Source organism: Eleutherodactylus coqui, chromosome 5 (assembly GCF_035609145.1).
Source record: "Eleutherodactylus coqui strain aEleCoq1 chromosome 5, aEleCoq1.hap1, whole genome shotgun sequence".
In the NCBI taxonomy this organism is placed as follows: domain Eukaryota; kingdom Metazoa; phylum Chordata; class Amphibia; order Anura; family Eleutherodactylidae; genus Eleutherodactylus; species Eleutherodactylus coqui.
Window position 1 is genome coordinate 199924463 of NC_089841.1, and position 20444 is coordinate 199944906.

A 20444-nucleotide genomic window follows, 5' to 3' on the forward strand; every position below is an offset into this window, starting at 1 on the left:
GCTTTCCTGTATGGAAATTAGACCCGGGACCCCGGAGTGCAGCATAAAATCAAGTGAGTACATTTCCCGTGGATCAGTTTGTGTGAATCCACATTAGAATAGGAAAAATTGAGCAATCTGGGAGACTTCGAACGAGGCCTGGTCATTAGTGCGGTACTGGTGTATCTTGTCTCCACCAGAAAAATGGGTGGAGACATGGGTTGGGAGTCTGGAGTTAGGGTAGGGCTAGGTGATGGCCAGAGCTGGGGACTGGCTGGCGCACATACCTCCCCACACTGTTCGTAGCCGGACTCCCCGCTTTGAGCATCCATATTCCCCCACCGTCAAACAACAGCAGGCTGCCCCCCTGTAACTGTGATTGCTGGGGTCCCTGCTGCTGTGGAGACACTGACAGGGGAGGACGGAGTATTCAGCTGCTGCCAAGAGGCTGAGAAACACACACAGGGCATCCTCCTGTGACATGGCCCTGGCAGCTCACACATGTGCCCTCCGTCTACCAGCCACCGGGGACAAGCTGCCAAGCCAGCGGGGAGAAGCTGCAGTAAGCGCTGCTACAGCGGGGAGGAGAGTGTTGGCAGCGGGGTGTGCACCATGTGCTCTCTCTCTCTTCCATCTGCCAGGGACAAGCTGCCGAGTTGTTGGGGAGTAGCTGTGGCGAGCACCCCTACAGTGTTGAGGAGAGTGTTGGCAGCGAGGTGTGCACCATGTGCCCTCTCTGTTCCATCCACTAGGGATAAGCTGCCGAGCTGCCGGGGGGAACCTGCGGCAAGTGCCGCTACAGCGTTGGGGGGGGGGGGGGGGGGGAGTGTCGGCAGTGGGGTGTGCACCATGGAGGGACACACAGGCATCATGGAGGATCACAGCAGGAATCAAAAGCGCCAGCAGTAGGCGAGCAGAGCTGTTAGCGCGTTACAGCAGCAGGGAGGACAGTGACAGCCTCGTCAGCTGCAGCACAGAAGCGAGCGCAGACAAAATTGGAAGCTGAGAGGGGCGTTAACGCGGTGTTACCTCTCACTGTGCAGGTCTCCACCCATATTTCCGGGGAAAACAAGATACACCAGTACCCATTAGCACTAGACTAGCGGGGCCAGCATTTCACTGCCAACCTTGTGCAGTTTTCTGGTGCAAAGTGTCACAATTGTACCAAGAATGGTGTGATCGAGAAAAAATATCCAGAAAAAGGGGATCCTGTGCATGCAAACAACTCACTGACTAATGAAGCCTGAGTAGAATGTCAAGAATCGTCCTGATGAACAGCTAGTGCACAGTAAAGCAAATTGACACACAAGGTGACCGGGCTCCGCATGCCCTCAACAGACCACCAGTAGAGAGGGTCGTCTGATTGATCGTCCCATAAACACAATCAGCTCCGACTGTTTCGTTGTCCGCCATCTGGAGACAGATTGGTCACGGTCCCATTACATGTACCGCTAAACTGGACGCTACAGAGTGGAACTGGCTTGTCTGGTGATGAATCCAGGTTCAGTTTGGCCACTGTTTGGCCGTGCTCATGTCTGGAGATCTAGGGGTGAGTGGCTCAATCCTGCCTTTGCTGTGGAGCAGCACACTGCCCCCTGTTGGTGTGATGGACTGTGGAGAATCGCATATGACAGTAGGTCACCCCTAGTAGTGGTATGCGGGGTAATGACAGCTCAGTGATATATTCAGGACATCCTGCAGTCACATGTGTTCCTATCATGGTGGCTTCCGAGAGGCTTCCAGCAGGATAATGCTTGGCCGCACACACAAGGGGGTCACAGGAATGCCTCAGAACATTGTCACACTTCTGTGGCTGCCCAATCACCAGATTTATCAGCAATAGAACATGTATGAGACCATCTGAAACACCAACTTCAACAGTCTTCAAGGTTGCACGATCCAGGAGCTCAGTTACAGCCAATGTAGAGTCATATGCCGCAGGATACCATACGGAACCTGTATGCCTCCATGCCTGCCCGAATGACATCTTATATCCAAGCTAGAGATGGTACAATAGGGTACTAGAGCCTCCATGCCCACCCGTATCACATGTTGTATCCAAGCTAGACGCAGTACAACAAGGTACTAGAACCTTCATGCCCGCCTGTATCACATCTTGTATCCAAGGTGGAGGTGGCCCAGCAGGGTACTAGAGCCTCCATGCCCGCCTGTATCACATCTTGTATCCAAGCTAGACGCTGTACAACAGGGTACTAGAACCTTCATGCCCGCCTGTATCACATCTTGTATCCAAGGTGGAGGTGGCCCAGCAGGGTACTAGAGCCTCCATGCCAGCCTGTATCACATCTTGTATCCAAGCTAGACGCAGTACAACAAGGTACTAGAACCTTCATGCCCGCCTGTATTACATCTTGTATCCAAGGTGGAGGTGGCCCAGCAGGGTACTAGAGCCTCCATGCCAGCCTGTATCACATCTTGTATCCAAGCTAGAGGCTGTACAACAGGGTACTAGAGCCTTCATGCCCGGCCGTATCACATCTTGTATCCAAGCTGGAGGTGGCCCAACAGGGAACTTGAGCCTCCATGCACCCTGTATCACATTTTGTATCCAAGCTAAAGGTGATACAACAGGGTACTAGAGCCTCCCTTGAAGGGGTTAAGAGAAGTTGGGGGGCCCCCAAGATAAACATTTGCACTCTGGCCCATGAGCCTTTAGCTACGCCCCTGTGAAGTGTTCCATTTTCCACTTTGTTTCTCCTTTTGCACCGATACTGTAATCCCTTACTTATATCAGTGTAAGGCCGCCTTCACATGGGTGAGAAAACTGCAAGATGTGTGTGTTGTGAGACGCACAAATATGAGCCCCGTTCTTTTGAATGCGGTCATACATGTAAGCGATGTTTTCCCGCATGGCACTGTGATGCAGGAATCAGATCGCAGCATGTTCTATCTAGCTGCATGTTCTCGCATCACATCGCGCATTGTCTGCAGTGGGCCGGCGGCAGCATCGCCACACGTGCTAGGTGCATGCGATGCCATTGAAATCTGCCACGCCCGAGGTTCCTGGCATCCACGAAGTGACGCGAGGCTGCTTTCACATGCAAACGTGTGACCTCCTCGTGGATTTCACATGGATGGCGAGGGCGATACATCCGTCACTGCCCGCTAATGCCCCCACCTGTGTGAACTTAGCCTTACGATCACATCTATTGGTTCATTCCATTCCGACAACTCCTTCTAGGTGCCTGATGTTTTTATTGCAGTGTGCCATCGCCTATCGGTATGTTTTTGGGGTGTTGGGGGGGAACCGGAGCACCTTGTAGGGAACCCACGTCAACACGGTCAGGCTTTAGGGTGAATATTTGCACCACGGACCCGCAGCACCTAGCGCCCATACCACGCTATGGGAAATCAATTCTTCCTCCACATTTGCAGAAATCAGTTGCGGTTTTCGCAAGTAGAGGAACAATTGCAGCATGCTCCATATTTCCACGCCGACGGCTTCCATTGAAGTCCTTCCGCTGTACAGATTACCCGGCGACAGACCAGCTACTTGCGGATCCGGCTCCGCGGGGGGCTTATTCACATCGCTGTCGGATTTGTTTGCAGCAGAAGCCCAGAAAAACGGCGCAGCAGGTTGCGCTACTATGGCCGTGAAAACACCAGGCGGCATGGTGGAAAGCCAACAGACCCCATTCTGCCAAGTTGAGCGCCATTAGTGCCCATCTTCCATAATGTGTGGTATTCGGTCCTGGGATGGAACAAGTATGTACCCAGGTGTCTGTAATAACCTGCCCTCCTCTGCAAGAACAGCTCATACAATACTGGTTGCTACGGGCAACCGCTGGGGTGTCAGTCTAGTGCAGTATATATATATCTATAGTTGTGCGGCTGCTCTGTAACGAGTGCAGCAGCGCTGCGGCAGGGGGATGCGCCGAGCAGCAGACCTGCGGACGGTCCAGGATTGTTCAGGCTCTCCCCTCCCCGGCTCCTGTTACCTCCCCTCCCCCTCCGTGTCACAGCCCCCTCCCGCCGCCACCGTTGTGTGCAGCTCGCCGGAGTTGCTGCTGGTGATGAGCTCTGCGCCCCGCCATACTGCAGCCAACTCCCCGGCCGTGGAGAGCAGCAGGTAAGAGCCGCGGCAGCCGCTTCTCCTCCGTCCGGTAGTAAGGGCACATTCCTTTTGTCAGGTGGTGCAGCGGCGCGGGCTGAGGGGGGCTTACCTCCGGACATGGCGGGGAAGGTGCTGCGGGGTCACGTGACGGCAGGTTAGACGGGGACTGCGGCGGTTAGCGCCGGGATAGCGCCGGCGGTGTCTGAGGGGTTTCTATTTATTACAAAGCTGACTTACCTCCGTATACACCCCGGCTGCTGATATTACCCAGCAGAGGCTGGGGTGGCTGATACCAGAGAGCCATAGTGGGTTCACTTTCATGACTACTGTGTGGTAGCCCCCTCCTGAAGGAGACACGGTGGTGGTGGTCGCCATTCTTCCGTGCGCTATTTATGGCGGTGTCATCCTGCCACTGGTTGCCCCGGTGACCTTGCCGCTGCGGCAGCTAAGTGGTTAATAGAAATGATTTATTTGCACGCCGCAGACCGCTGCCTTCTGGAGACGACGCTCTCATCGTTTGGGACGGGCGTATTATCCGTGTAGCACGCTGTAGCGGTCACACGGGCGGCGTTGTAATAACATATTACGCACATATGATACGCATTTACGCCGGCTTTCATTGGTCCGCTCGCACCTGCGTCGCATCGGATATGCTTGTAAAAAAAGAACGCAGCGTGTTGTATTTTACAGCGTATTACGCGCAATAGAGCCGTATTGTTCTCTGCGGGTGCGTAATAAACCCGAACGGGCGCGATTTCATTGCCTATGTGGCGTTTATACGTCACAACAAGAAAGTAAAACAAGAAACATGCCGGCCTGCGCAGAGATACGCGGCGGGAGGTAAAAGGCGGCATTAGACACCGCCTCACAACACGGGAGCCCCGGCTGTACACGGTCATAGTCCTGGTTACACGAGCCGCACGCAAAAAAATTTGCGCCATATTCTACATACACGGCCTGCGCCAAAGATACGCACGGGACACGCTGGATACACTGTTGTGTCACACGGCAGAGCCAAGGCCGGCCCTGGGAGCAGCGGCGCCCACGCCTACCTTGTCACTCTCATCTTCACCTGCGCTGCGGTGCTCCGCACGGCTCGCCGTCGCACAGGCGCAGCACAGAGTTGACATCGCCTAGGGTTGACATGGAATCTGCAACCTGTCCGCAGTGTCATTGTGGACGGGCCGCGGATTGGATGACTGCCATTGACATCAATGGAAGCCGTCTGTGTGGAATCTGCGAAAAGATGGAGCAGGCTGCGATATATATATTATTTTCCTCCATGAGCGGAAACCGCACTTGACTTTCGCTCGTGCGCAGGAAGAATCTATTTCCCATAGCATTCTATGGACGGCATTTGATGTAAATCCGTGGTGCGGACACCGACTGCGGCGAATTCTGCAGCAAATGTCCGTCTGCGCACACGAGCCCGTAGGCCGGCTTCACACAAGTGTAAGCGCACATGCGTGTGTTTTTGCGGAATGAAAGTTGCATATTTGCGCATACAACTGCGTTTTTTAATGTACTTTTACATGTGCAAAAAAAATGCACTGCTGCTCCCCGCCACCGACATGGCGAAATCATTTAATAAGCGCCAGAGGTGCAAATACGCAGGAAAATAGAGCATGCTGTTTTTTGTTTTTTTTTCGGGGTGGGGCAATTGCTCACGCATATCTCACGCTCGGGAACGAACCCCTTCGATGGCTTCTTTTTTCTGCGTGTTGAAAATGCAAAAATGTCATGTGCAAATATATGTGCGGATACTCCCGTGTGAGTTCGGCCTGAACAGAACATTAAGGATGGAGGAGACCGCAGCGGTCAGTAATAAGTCTAGTCTTATCCGCTTGATCAAACGGTTGGCATTGTGATGATTGGTTGGCAGTAGCATCGTGCCGAGCCGGACTGCTCTGGAAGGTACTGGTCGTGCCACTGTCGCAGACAGGAACATACTAGAACAGTCTTGTAGTGAGTAATAAGTGATTGATAATATATCTCACCATAGAATAAGTCAGTTATCTCATGTACATGTGTGCTGTGATATGTGGAAGACCGATCGGCGGACCAGTATGGACCTGTATGTGCTGATGGGCGCACGTACCCACCAGCCGTGGTCTGGGAACCCATACTGACCCTTGTGCCTTTACGTTCTGCTCCGTCACACGCCGTATGAAGGCCCTTTTACACGGAAAGATAATCGTTCAGTCTAAACGCAGCCAACAATGAATTGTTCAGTCATTTTATACGGGACTAAAAACCATCATTGGCTCGTTCACCGATCGGGTTAAATACCAGTCATTCGGTCGTTATCGCTAATACAGTGCATGTGAACGACTGAACAGTTTCTCATTTGAAGGCGGCAACAATGTATCTGCGGTATAATCAGCCTGCAGGAGCGAACGCTGATGACCTTCACTTGTCCAAACAATAATTGGTGTACACGGACAGTACCTCAGTGCCTGCGGGACTGCATTACAGGGGCGGCGGGGGACGTAAGGACTCCTTACAGCCGCATAACAAAGGGAAACCACTGATTTCAATGGTTCCTTTTCCCCTAGCGGTATTCTCAGGCGTTAACCCTTTCCAATCCACTATCTGACATCTGAAGACATTCTGATTGAAGGCTGTACAGCTTCCGATGTTGGAAGACGTCCGGCAGGGTATTCTTATTGTATATTACTGGCCGTTCTGTTGTCGGGGGGCCTCTCCAGCATGTCCCATACCGCAGTACCGGCTCGAGCCAGCAGGTGGCACCATTGTTATAATGGCAGTAACAGAAAGCCCCCTAGGAAATCCTGAATCCAAAATTGGATTAAAAAGGGTTTTGTCTTCCTGCTCCCCCCCCCCCCCCCCCCCCCCCCCGAACGCCAGTGCATTAGTGTGGAGCTTAAAAAGTAAAAAAAACCATGGTTTATACAGTAATATGCTCTGGGACAATTGTCACACTCTTCACTTGTACAAATAAAGCTTAAACAGTTACATTGAGAAAACATACTAACCCCCTATAATGACTTCTTCTTTCCTGTAAGCGGACCCCCGACGCGTTGTCAAACTGCCATTCAGCACTTTTTTACGCTAAAACAGAAATACGCATTTTCCCCATTAATTTCAATGGGTTTTCAAAGAAACGGAAAGCATTCATTTTGCTTCTGTTTCGTATTTTTTTTTTTTTTTACCGACTAAAAGAACAGAAAGTCCAGTCTGCAGCGCCATTTGTTTAATTACAACCCAACGCAATGGAAGCGAACTGAAAGCTTCCCACTTTTGGAAAACCCAATGAAATCAATGGGGGGGGGGAAAAACCCCAAGCCCTTATTTCCGTTTCAGTTCCATTTCTCTGCTCCAAAAACGGAACAGAGATGGAAAGCCCTAATGCCGGCGTGAACGAGCCCTCAGACCTGTGTCTACTCGCACGTATCTTCATGAAACTACCGGATCGGGGGGAAAAAACAACAAAAATTGATTATAAGCTGGAATAGTTTGTAAAATAGACACCGTGGAAAGTAAGTGCACCCCTAAATCCTATGTATTTCCTGAAAGCTGACAACCAAGTAGGCATCTTGACCTGCTGTTACTATTTATGTCCACCCTCATGTAACAAGGTGACAAAGCGGTAGATCTCAGAAACAAGCAGAGGTTTACACTATAAACATAATGGATCGAAGTGTACCAAGTTCATGTATTCCTCAGCCGTGTACACCAGCCAAACATGTCAGCACCCACCATAGTGTGTTACAAATATATAGTGCAAATGCTAGGAAAGTCCTCCATTTTTGCACATTGTGTATAAAGATACTATTTAATCATTTATACACACCGCCACCTTCATGCAACTTTGCACCAAACAGTAATTCTAACTAACATGAACATTCCAGTTCCCACCTCCAATGCTCGCACAGCCCCCCCCCCCGTGTGTAAGCGAGCCGTGAGCGCTCATGCACGCCGCACTTGTCTGCATTCACAGGTGCCAGTTTTTAAAGAAAAGCCCAAACCACAGGAATGCGCCAACACACATCCATATTAAATTGGGGATTATATAGGTATACATTTTCTTATGTAACGTGTTAAGGCCGTTCTCAGATATATGTAACCCGATGCTTCCTTCTGCTTCATGGACCCAACTTCTGAATCTCCTCCCGTGGTTCACTTAAATCGGATGTAGGCCACCACAACGCCAGTTCTGATGAACCATGCGAGGTTTTGGGGTGTTCTCCATAATACAACACAAAAAAGACCCACATTAACCCCTTCCTGAAAGGGGCCAAGTAGTGTTTTTCTTTTCTTTTGTAGAACTAGTTGCGAACGATCATTTATGGCGACAGAGGATAAAAATGTCTTTTCTGACGGGTGGAACTCTTTCCGTTCCTTTAGTAGTAATTCTGGCTAAAGCTGAAGCATAACAGGTGTATTTCATGCTAAAGATCAGGTACAAACCAAATACGGGCAATATAAAATATATCAACTTTTTATTGGTGTTTTTACGACTCATTTGACCCTGCAATCTGACTGCTGGTAAACATCTGGTCTTGAAGTCTATAAACAGCCTAAGTTATGTCCTGTTTAGATGGGACGACAGACTGGTGGATGACCGCACGAGCGCTGGCGACACCACTAGGGTCATTGGGGCTCATGCAGAGTGCTTATACTTCACCCCTGGATCGCCGGCTTATTGCTCAGCTCTTCACCTTCTATGTGCGGGGAGCAATCCAGCAATGTTTGTTTTGCATGCCGACTGAAAGTAGAGGATAACGAATAGTAAACGACTTTCTTGCATTTACACTGGACGATTATCGCTCATATTCGTTTGTTTGCCTTGTTGCGGCTAGAGTTGTGATTGTGGCTATAAAACCAGTCTAAGATGAAACTTCTGGGCTGTATCTGACCTACAATGCCTCAGCAGCGCTCAGAACCAGTCTATAGCTTACACTGCAGTAATGGATCTGCTGCTCACTACATTGTAAACCGCTCTGTTGACTCCGGTTAATTGGGAAAAAATAGATTTTTTTTTCTTGTTTTTACTGTCATTGTCATATTAACATCCCCCCTTCCCCAGTGGATGAATATGTCCCGAGATTCAGGTTCTGTGATTTGTGCTTTCCATGTGTAATAAGCTAGGTACCGAGATTTAATTGCAGCTCTGCACCTGTTAGATGTCCAGCGGAGTTGAGCGTTTTGGGCTGATGCCATTGTAAACTTGTACGGGCTGTGTGTCCGGGGCGACGCCATTATATCACGCAGAATGCTCTGGCTTTACTCTGGATGTAATTTCACGTTGAAATTGGAGAATATTAACATTTGTCCCAAACTTGTGGATTTCAATTGCAGCAGGTGGATATGTGTAAGGGCTCGCTGCTACGGCGTAACGCTGGGTGCTAAAAGGCCGTTGATTTATATTGCACCACTCACACCTGCTTTTTTCCCCCCACACATTTATTACGCACATAACATACACAGCAAATCGGTACGTACATATTTGCTGTGTAGCTTATTTTACACATGTAATACACGGGGCACATACGCAACTGTGAGTGAGCCTGAAGTTAACATTATCACATACCGCAGCTGGTATACTATATGTAAGAATAACCAACCTCAGTGGATATCTTCTACACTTTTAGTTTGAAGGTTTCTCATTTTCGGACTAATCTCTCATTGCACAACTGAAATTCTAGAAATCCTAGTGAGGTGGAGACCCAGTGTTGCATCTTGGGAGCATCTACTGGGTCCCGGTTAGAAACGGTGTTAAAGCCTAAGGGACCCTTCATACGGACGGAATTCGCAGTAAGTTCTGCACGACTTCATACGGATTTTGATGTGGAAAGAAAATGGCTTAAAACAGCCTGTAATTCTGCATCAGTCCGCAGTGAGTCCAGAGGATCTTGGTGCAAATCCTGCTGCGTCCCGGAATTATTCCAATTAGGTCCCAAAGGCCGCTACTACATACAGTGTTTGTGTGTTAACAAGTAGATATGTGTGCTTTGAAGTGCAATCATGCAGCGTCAGATTTAAGGGGTGTACCAGAATTTAAAGTTATCTCCTATCCACATCGCTCATGTGTATGGCTCCATTCTAAAGAATGGGGTTCATAGTCGTGCAACGCACTAATCTCACGCAAAAATGTAATGCCAGCCTTAGGCTAACTTCACACAGGCGAGGGCGATATCTGGCCGTGAATCCGGCCCCCATATTGCGCTGCTCACCATGTAAAAGCCCTATTAGTGCGGGATGAAGGGAATCCCCCACCACAGCTGTGACAGCCGCGGCAGAGGATCACAGAGATTCTCCCTTTGTCTTCAGTGGGGCTGGTGCTGAGAACAATGGTACTGCGATGCCAGATAGAACATGCCGCGATTTGTTTCCCACATCGCTATACAGGAAAACCTTGCTTATGTATATAACCCCATTCAAAAGAGCGGGGTTCATATTTGTGTGTCCCGCAACGCACAAATCTCGCATGATTTTTCTCGTCCGTGTATAGCTGGCCTTAGGCAGCATTCTGTATTCAAGGTCCATTGTTACAGCGGTGCGACATTTCAGTACTTAGGCCACTTTCAGACGCAATACCGACGTGTTCAAGGTGACATCGGTATTTTTCTCGCTATTTACGGTCATCGTTTTTTTTTTCTACTGAACAAATACTAATCTGTATTTGCTCAATAGAAATAATCGCAATACGGAGGCAAAAAAAATATAGGTAATTCTGCATTTTTAAAAAAATACGGCAACATTGCCATGGGAATAGCTATATAGATTTTCGTTGGCTCCATGTTACGGTCTGCAAAGCACGGACCAAATATGGAGTTAAAGCAGCCCTCCAGTTTGATAAAACTTTGCCCTGGGAGGGGGCAGTTATATGACCTGCTGATGCCCCTCTGATCCGCCGGTACCTTTTTCAGCTGTCAAAGATGACCAAGGCAATTTTCAGACTGCCTAATACCCACAGCGCATTGGTAGTGTTAAACTACTATATTATACCTGCTCTCTGACCAGCACCGATCACATGATCAGTACTGGCCAATTAAACAGTAGTACACTGTTCATTAGGTAGCTGGAAAATTGCAGTGGACAACTGGAAACAGGACCCTGGATTGGTGGATGGGAGGGCCAATGGCAGAGAAGAGTGACAGCAGGTGATGTACTCTCCTCCCTTCAGACCTGAAACCAGAGGGGTGCTTTAAAATCCGCTTGTCTATTAGTGTCTCTGGAGAGCTTTTCTTAAGCAGTTCATTTACAAGTAAAGCCTGCTATGTAGGTGCTATGTTGCCTTCTGGGTCCTCCATATGTTGTTCAGTACATCTATACTGTCCTGCCGCTTCCCATATGGGTTGTTGGTATATTCAGCTCTATTGAGAAGTGAAGAGGCGATTTCCAAAGCGACTTAAATCTAACAAAAGCCATTTTTTCACCATTTTCTGCAGTGTGACTTTGGACACTTCGGACTAAAACATGATCTTTGCAGCGAATGTTTTGTAAGTAATTTAGCGATTTTTGGTGATAACCTGTTGCTAATGATACAGCAGGCATCATGAAAAGTATATAACACGTGGATAATAGTGGACCAGATTCAGATCTGCTGTAGCAGAGAGTAAACTGGGGCGATAATTACCAGGCGTTTTGTGTCCTGCTGAGCAAACATGCAAGGAAATGCCATAGCAACCTCCCAGCCCCATTGTTAGAGCACATAACTATAGGTTGTCCATGCTTCCCGAGATGATGCCCACCCCCAGAGCTGCTGGCAGCGAGCGGGTACAGGAGCTTCTATAGTCAAGGAGTCGCCTTCTTTTTTTTTGCATTGGTGATTTTTCTTGTGATGTTATGTAAGGCCGTCCAAATGTCTTAGCTAGCAGCCACCATACTGGTCCTTCTGACCTCCACGGGCGTACTCGGCTCGGCTGAGCATGCATGTGATCTCAGTGGGGAGAGAGGAGGAAGCTGCTGCCATCCTTGTTGGGGGCAGCTTATCTTCCCCTGAGAACAAAAGGATTGGGCATATTGAAATTCAGCTTACCCAACTCTTTTTCTTCCTGACATCAGTCAATGGGGGAGAAATGGGAAGGGCCCACATGCAAATAATGGTTTTGTGGTCAATAAAAAAAAAGTCTACAATCGGGAAATAAAGATGAGCTCTAATACCGTATACATTATTTGGTGGAGGCCACTGATGGACGGGCCATGTGCCACTTCATCAGCTGCCATCTTATGGTTGGGTACTGTATTGGCTGTGAGTTGGGGCTCTTTACACAAGATGACTATCGGGTGCAGAGGCGCCCGACGGCTGTCTCCGCAGTAATCGCCCTCACATAGGAGTGATCGTTGCTCAGTAAATGTTGTATGTTCCATGTGTCTTAGAATTTAATGGCCAAGCCTGTACAAAAATATAGTTCTGTGATCCAGCAGCCTCAACACTATAGAAAAGCACAATCTGCTATGTTTTGTAACACAACTGTGTGCAGTGAAGGCCAAGCTTTTAAAGGACACGTGCCGGTGCGCCGCTTGGGCCTTTTTTTTTCGTGGCTAAAAAGAAAAACTCTACTAAACTGTCACGTCTGAAGACGCCCTTATGCTTGCATCATGTTTAGGTAGTTTGATTAATGGTCACCACACTTAGAAACAACTTGGGTTAATGTTATAGCCGTTGTAGTAATTAGCAAAAATACATTTCACCTTACCTAAAACAAGGTTTTAATGTTGAAAAAAAAATCCTCTAAAGTGCTTGCCACGAGGGGTCTGCCTTCCTTCTACTTTTACGGTCTACCGCCTGTTGTCATGTGAAGACTGTCGTTATTAAAAGACACTGAGATGGGTTACAGGAAGTTGAGGTGGGTGGTGTTTCATGCTGCCCATAGAAGTCTATGGATGGAGTAGGTAGCTGCTGCAGAGATTAACATAGAATTGGCTGCTGCAGTTAGTAGTAAGTGATTTATTGTGTAATTCCTATCATATCTATACTGCTCGCTACTGCATTGTTCTATGATGCTGCTATTTCTCTGTGTGTTACAGAGAGCAGAATCTGCTCTCTTCTGCAGAGACGACACAGCAGCTAATCTCCACTCTAGCTCAGGGAAGACTATAAGGCCTCATGTCCACGGGGAAAATCAGGCCCACTCCGGATTCTCCATGTAGAATCTGCAGCGGGTCCCTCCTGCCCCACGGACATGGGCACTTAAAATAGGAATTTAAAAGAATTAACTCACCCGCAGCGGACCGGGAAGGTCTTCTCTTCCTCACGGTCGGATCTTTCTTTTTCGGCCGGCGGATGAACTCAGCCCGTCGCCGGCGTGTCGCGCGCATGCGCCGGGCACATCCGCCGAGCCGAAGCAAGAAAGATCCGGCCGTGAGGAAGAGAAGACCTTCCCGGTCCGCTGCGGGTGAGTTAATTCTTTTAAATTCCTATTTTAGGTCTCCCGTGGATCCGGACGGCTTCCATAGGCTTCAATAGAAGCCCGCGGGAGCCGTCCCCGCGGGAGACCCGCACCTAAATGGAGCATGGGCCGGATTTTTCCATGCTCCTTTTTTTTTTAAAATCACTTTTATTGACCATCCGCGGGTATTTATCTACCCGCGGGTGGTCAATGCATCCCTATAGGGTGCTTGCAGAGGGGAAAACCGGTAAAATGCAGCATACGAGTCATATAACGGCCAGAAGTAAGACCTGACTCGTACATGTACTTTCTGATAGAGCGGGTACACTTTAAATCTCATTAGCATTTTTCACACTTAAAATTAGAAAATGAACATAGAGGAAGTCTGCAGTAACCGCTGGAAAGTTGAATTAGTCATTTCTGTATTGTTTTATGAATGTCTTTTTTTATATCTGCTGTATATGTATAAGGTTTCCTTTCTAGCTGCTGCTATGCTGGGAAACTATTACAGTTATTATTCTAGCTGTGCTCCCTTTTAAGGAGACCTGGTCCGGCATTGCGGCTGGACGAAGCCAACCCATCTGCGGTGCCCGGTGCCCACAACATTTTTCCATAAAATTGTTTGGCCATTGACCGCTATGGGTGGCCAGGGTTCGGTTGTGTGCGGCCAGACAGACTGTGCGTTCTTGGGTAGATATTGGTAATTGTGTCCATTATTATATGGTCTAATAAACTGAGACAGATGCATTAACCCTTTGCAATCCAATTTTGGATTCAGGATTTTCTAAGGGGCTTTTTCGTTCTGCCATTTTACAAGGGCGCCATCTGCTGGCTTAACTAGTACTGCGGTATTGGACATGCCTCCTGACAACAGAGCGGCCAGTAATATAAAGTAAGAATACCTTGCCAGATGTCTTCCGACATTGGAGCTGTACAGCCTTCAATCACAATGTCTTCAGCCATCAGACAGTGGATTGGAAAGGGTTAAAATGCCACTTTGATGAAAAAAATTCTCCATCCCAGCCCCTTCACCTGACTGCCTGTCACACCTTGGTCGTCCCCTCTATATATTGCAGTCACTTCCATGCAGTGCAGTCTCCTGTCTGATACTTATCGGGTACCAACTTCATTTTGAGATTTCTCTTTCACTATTTTGTGCTATCAATCCCATGATGCATCACATGAACAGCTAGAGTCAATACCATTTCTGTCTGCAGGGAAGAAACTGTGATTGTTACTACTCTGCATATTCATCTACAAATGCCATAGACCATAAGTATACAGTCTGGAGACCGAACGATCATCCTATGGCGGCAGCCTCTAATCATCAGCGGTAATGGGATAAGTTTCCGTGTCGCCCTCTAAAGAGCTTGTGTGGTAATGTCCATCACACAGGAATTATACTGACTAATGGTTTTAGAGGAGCCTAGACATAAGTAATTCCCAGGAATAACTAAGTAAGGTAATATGCTAGCTGATATATATATATATATATATATATACACATACACACATACACAGTTGGGGGGGGGGGGGGGGCGGATAGCTACATATTGAATGGGGGGAAAAAATCACCAGAGAGGCCTTTTAAATGTTTATTAGTTGAACTGCGGATACAATACAGCTATTAACAAGCAATGAAAGAAGTGCAAGTTCCTTCATGTAGAGCTATTTATGAGCGCAGGAGAGCTTTGCTTCCTGTCTTCTCTCAGTTGTGACTAGTGTGGAGTGTAAATGACTGTTTTACCCCCTTCGCGGCTTTTGATCTCTTTGATCCAGGTGCTCCCGACTCTAAGTGGCTCTCCATTTGCTGTTCTGCTGTCATGAGTAGTTATTGCACATCTTGGGTTCAGCTTTTGAAGTATTAGCTTTTGTGATCTAACATTAGTGACAAAACAATGAACACAGTGATACTGTGAAAGAAAAGCAAATCCACGCAGACAGAAATATTTGATGTGATATAAAATAGAGACTTTTGTAAATTGTTCCTTTTTTTGCTTGGAATGGTATTAGTTTGGGCACAAGCCAAATCGGCGTTTGATGGTGAAGAAGTAATGTACTGCTCAATCCCTCCTTTATGTGATGCTGAACAATATTATCATGGAGAGTTCAAAGGAAGCCTTGGACGGGCATGTAGGCTCGCTGCCCACCACCAGGCCGTTCTGACCAGGCTGGTAGGAGGTGTTGGGACCAGTGGATGTGTTAGGGCTCACAAGGTGACCGGGCTCAGGACTCCCCCCGACAGACCACCAGTAGAGCGGATCCTCTGATCGTCTGACATGTAGCTCCAACTGTTTCATTGCCTTCCATCCAGAGACAGATGGCATCATCGTTGCATTTTAGTGACAGATTGCAGAGTTAGGCCCTCCAGCACACGGGCGGGTCGGACCCCGCATGCGGGATTCCCGCAGCGGAGTTCAACCAGTACCAGGCCTGCTTACCTGTCCGGCATCTTCTCAGTCTTCTTCTATGCTGCTAATGTGCTGGATGGCACATGCACAGTACAGGAGACGCCGCGCCGTTCCTATGGCGATGACGTAGCTTCCTGTGCTGCGGATGTGCCAGCCGGCACATGTGCAGTTGAGAGAATGCTGTGCCATCGCCATAGCGATGACGCGGCTCCTACGGCCATTCCATAATGATGATTGCAGAATGGTGGCATGCGGAACATCGAGAATGCCGTGATTTCTTTCCCACGTGCGAAAATCGCAATCTATTTCCGCTCGTGGGCAGGAAATCGCGTTTTTCCATAGCATGCTATGGGCTGGATTTGCAGCGAAATCCGGAGGCAGAATCCCGCTGCAGATTTCGCAATGCAAATCCGCCCGTGTGCAGGAGGCCTTGTGCACGGTTATGATGAATCCATAGATACCTTCAGCAGTTTCCAGTGCGTTGTCATTCTTGAGAAATCCCTCAATAGTGTTGCGGACCACATGCAAATTAGCCCCAGACTGTCTGATGGGTGCTCCATCTCCAGGCCAGGCTTGCAGCCTTCCAATCGCCTGAAAAACTGTCCCTGTCCATCCTTGGTAACCTCTCTAGATCCGCCTGCTGGAACCGGCATGCGTCCCACCACAATGGCGATCAGGCGCATGCGCTTTGACTGCTTCTTTTGGCACACTGACATCCCCGCGCATGCGCCTTATCGCTCAGTGGTGCACGTGCATTGCAGTGGATTGCATGATGTCACTAAGGTCGGAAAGGGGCGGTTTTCCAGGCGATTGGGGGCATTTAAATGCTGTCAGAGTTGATGTCATTAAACAGGTTAACAGCTGCAATCCACTTTCGATCCCGCTCCATACAAACCCCGAACCTCCACAATGTAATTGTAATAATTGTACCTCCTGGAGCGTTAGGGAGTTAAATGATGGTGTGAGACCTGTGTTTTAGATACTAATTGTGATGTGGATTTTGATTCAGTTTCGTGAAGAAAAAAGCGTAGCGCCGCATGCTGCGCTGTTGGCTTATCTCCCTTGTGCTGCACGGTTTCTGTACCACCGATTCACTTAAATGGGAGTTGGGAAATGGCGTAAGGCTGCCCTGCTCGGCTGTTTACATAACCATCGGCAAGGTGGCCAGGATTCTCATCTTAACCAGGAAGTGCTGAGATGGGATGACTCCTTTATAGGGAACCTGACTCAACCTTTGAGCCCCATAAACTAAGTTACGAGGCCCAAAGGTCAGGGAATAAGGAGTCTGGGGGGGCTGCTTTATGGGGATGAATGGGAGAGCGTGTGCACAGACTGGGAAGAGTCACGCTGCTGGCGTACACGGACTTCAGGGAGACACAGCGTAGGCGAGCATAAAACAGTATGGCGGTATGATTATGGGGCTCAAAGGTCGGGGCAGGTTCCCTTTAAGAGTTAGAACTGTTAAAACTGCTCTACTTTTAGTCCTAAGACCTATACTAGACTCTCGCATGGGAAGTTATCAGGAAGTTTTCTGCCACTTTTCTAGCATGCTATTTTTTTTCTTCTCGACAGTTTAAAATCCAACACAATTATCAAATGTTGCACAATGTTGTTTAATTTGTTGCATCTTTATAGGGAACCTGTCACCTCCCTATAGAACTATGTTATGGTGCGGTTAGGAGAGGTGACAGGAAACCGGGTGATGTGTCTTATTTATACTGGTCCGTTTCTGTCACCCGGTAAAATCGGCGCGTGCCACAAAAATCTGACTCTTCAGAGTCCTGTACTTGAACTGTATGGGAGAGCGCACGCATGGCAATCTGAGATCTTCAAAGGAGGACACAGAGAGAACCAGAGAGCGGCCAAGTATAAAATAGATCACGCCGCTCCCCTAACTGCACTATGACTTAGATTATGGTGCTATAGGGAGGTGACAGGTTCCCGGTAAAGGGAATCCGTCAACAACTATAAAGATCATAAACAAAGTTGTGTTGCTTATAGAGACAGGTGCCCTTTAAGTATGTACTAGAGTGAAGTTGTAAGACATTTTGCAACTTTTTAAAATAATGTTGCACTACTTTGCCTAACTCAAACCTCATCCCCCTTTCAGGACCCTTTTGAAAAGTGAAGCGAGAGGCGTGACATCTGTTCTTTTTAGTGCAAATCAGTAGTAAATTTGTCTAAATTGATGTGTGCCTCAAGCATGGTGCAACTTTGTGGAGCGGCCCTACTAATGCCCCCCATGGTGGTGCTGCAATTATTATACTGTTCAAACATGACAGCAGTCAGGTGTTATCAGAGACTCTTAAAGCCGTGCGCCTGTTTTATGCATTTTTGTCTTTAAAGCTCAGATTCCTTCTAAACGTTCCGTTCATCCTTGTGTTTATGTGCTCAGCCTCCTTCCCTCCAACATCTTGACACTTCTGTAAGTTTAGCAAGCAGCACATGGCTCTGGACTGATCCGCTTAAAACCATGTAATTTAAAAGGGTTTAGATGCCGTGTCATAGAGAGTGCCTTTTGGCGTCATGCAAGGGCAAGCCTCAACTGCATTCAGCTTAATCATTTGATCTTTTCTCATTGTCCATTTTTTTTCCAAGATAGACAAGTTGAGCTTCCTGCACTCTTCTGCCAGCATTGTGAGGGGGACTGCGTGTGAGGGGACTGCATGTGAGGGGGACTGCATGTGAGGGGGACTGCATGTGAGGGGGGCTGCATGTGAGGGGGGCTGCATGTGAGGGGGGCTGCATGTGAGGGGGGCTGCATGTGAGGGGGGCTGCATGTGAGGGGGGCTGCATGTGAGGGGGACTGCATGTGAGGGGGACTGCATGTGAGGGGACTGCATGTGAGTGTCTGTCTTTAGGGACTCGTTTTTTCAGATCCTATGGATTAGTTTTTGCATTCATGGATTGATGTAACATGATGCATAGACATAAGATGCTGCAGAAATACCATTTAGTCGGCCGGGACATTTCATTTGGCATTCTTCTTGCCATGATGAATAAACTATGGTAACAATTGTACTTTGGCTGGCAGTGTACACGTATTTGCACGCATATTGCCTTTTTTGCGTTTGCATCAGAGTATATTTTGCTTTTTTTTTTTTTGGCACGCACAAAAAAACCCTGATGCTCCCTGCGGTTGCAATGGCTAATTAGTCTAAGTTCAAGATCTGTTCTTTTCCTGTGCAATTACGCAGCATCTCCTAGCGTATTGCGCGCACATTTGCGCATATCCATTGTCTATTATGGTGACTTTTGGTGCACAAATGCTAAAAAAAAACAGCCATCAAAAATACTGTCATATGACTACATACATCTTCACATTCACTCCCTACCACAGTCTGCAAGAGATAGGCCCAGATACTGAGTTACAGTACACTCATCTGAATGCCACCTTTAAGGCGTTTTCCCATAACTTCAAATTGCTTCACGAGCGCTCTGTACTTCCTGGTTGCCGCTGACCAGGACATGTGACCGCTGCAGCCAATCACGGTCTATAGAAGGTCCCTGCAGCAGTCACATGGCCTGGTCAGCGACAACCAGGAAGGACAGTGATTGTGAAGTTAAGAAAAAATCCATTAAGGGTATTTTCACATGCAACTGATTTACTGTGGATTTGTCTTGGATTTTGGTGGGCAGCAGTATGGAAACAGCGGGGATCCCGGGTGGTGGGCTGTCGCTGATCAGATAGTTATGGCCTGTCCCGAGGACATCAGTTTTATAAAGCCAGATAACCCCTTTAATTCTGCGTAGCTTTATGTATGACCGCATCCTTTCCAGAGCTCTCAGCTATGTGACTGCAGTCATGAATTGATGAAATATGTGTATTTTTTCATCAGAAATAGAGGGCGATGCTGATCGGGGGGTTTACTAGGGAACTTCTGAGTATCTACCGGAAATATGAAGTAATGGTATGAGATGAGGAACTGTTGTAACGGAAAGGCAGCATACTGTATACTGACTGACTGTTCCATTAATGTGGTCACCTGATCAAGTACAGGCCGCTTAGAGGAAGGACCATGCAAGGAAGTCTCTGCCATGATAAAGATTATTCCATCTAATTACTGCAGCTCCGGCTCCTCACGTTATCAGATTACTGAAGTTCATAAAAAGTAATTGAAGGTTGCGCCTGCAGAGGGGTCTGGTTTCAGGCTTTGGGCTCCTCATTCCAGTAATTACTGCTTATTTATACTGTTTCAGAAGCTGCTTTACAGTATACGGTGGAAGGTGTGTGTGTGTGTGTGTGTGTGTGTGTGTGTGTATATATATAATATGTAGGCAGATTTCAGAAGGCCTATTTTATAAATGTGGTACAGTAGGGACGGGCCTGATACAAACACTTGGCTCGTCTCTGAACCACAAGTTATATATTTTAAGATCGACTTTGAAGTGAGTGTGTAGATGAGTAAGTAGCGCTGCGCTCAGACAGCGGAGGAGACCTGGAGATCAGTGGTGGATTGGCAACACTTTTCAGTGCCTATCGGCGCCTTTATTAAATTATGCAGAACACGGGGGCGCTAAAGTGTGAGTGATGTCACAGTATCACGTGACCCGGTCCCGGGACCAGAGCATTTAAAAAGTCACATGACCAAAGACACATTACCAACGATAACAAAAAAA

The 20444-nt window shown here is 48.0% G+C and overlaps 1 protein-coding gene across 2 annotated transcripts in view; it reads left to right on the top strand.

Annotated features, from left to right (window-relative positions):
• The first annotated feature begins 3961 nt into the window (after positions 1-3961).
• The window catches only part of SEMA4D (semaphorin 4D), a 71387-nt gene continuing 54904 nt past the window's right edge, over positions 3962-20444 (top strand). For both annotated transcript variants that reach the window (XM_066604055.1, XM_066604054.1), the window contains exon 1: positions 3962-4069. The gene's annotated coding sequence lies outside the window, so the exon portion shown is untranslated. The remainder of the gene's footprint in view (positions 4070-20444) is intronic.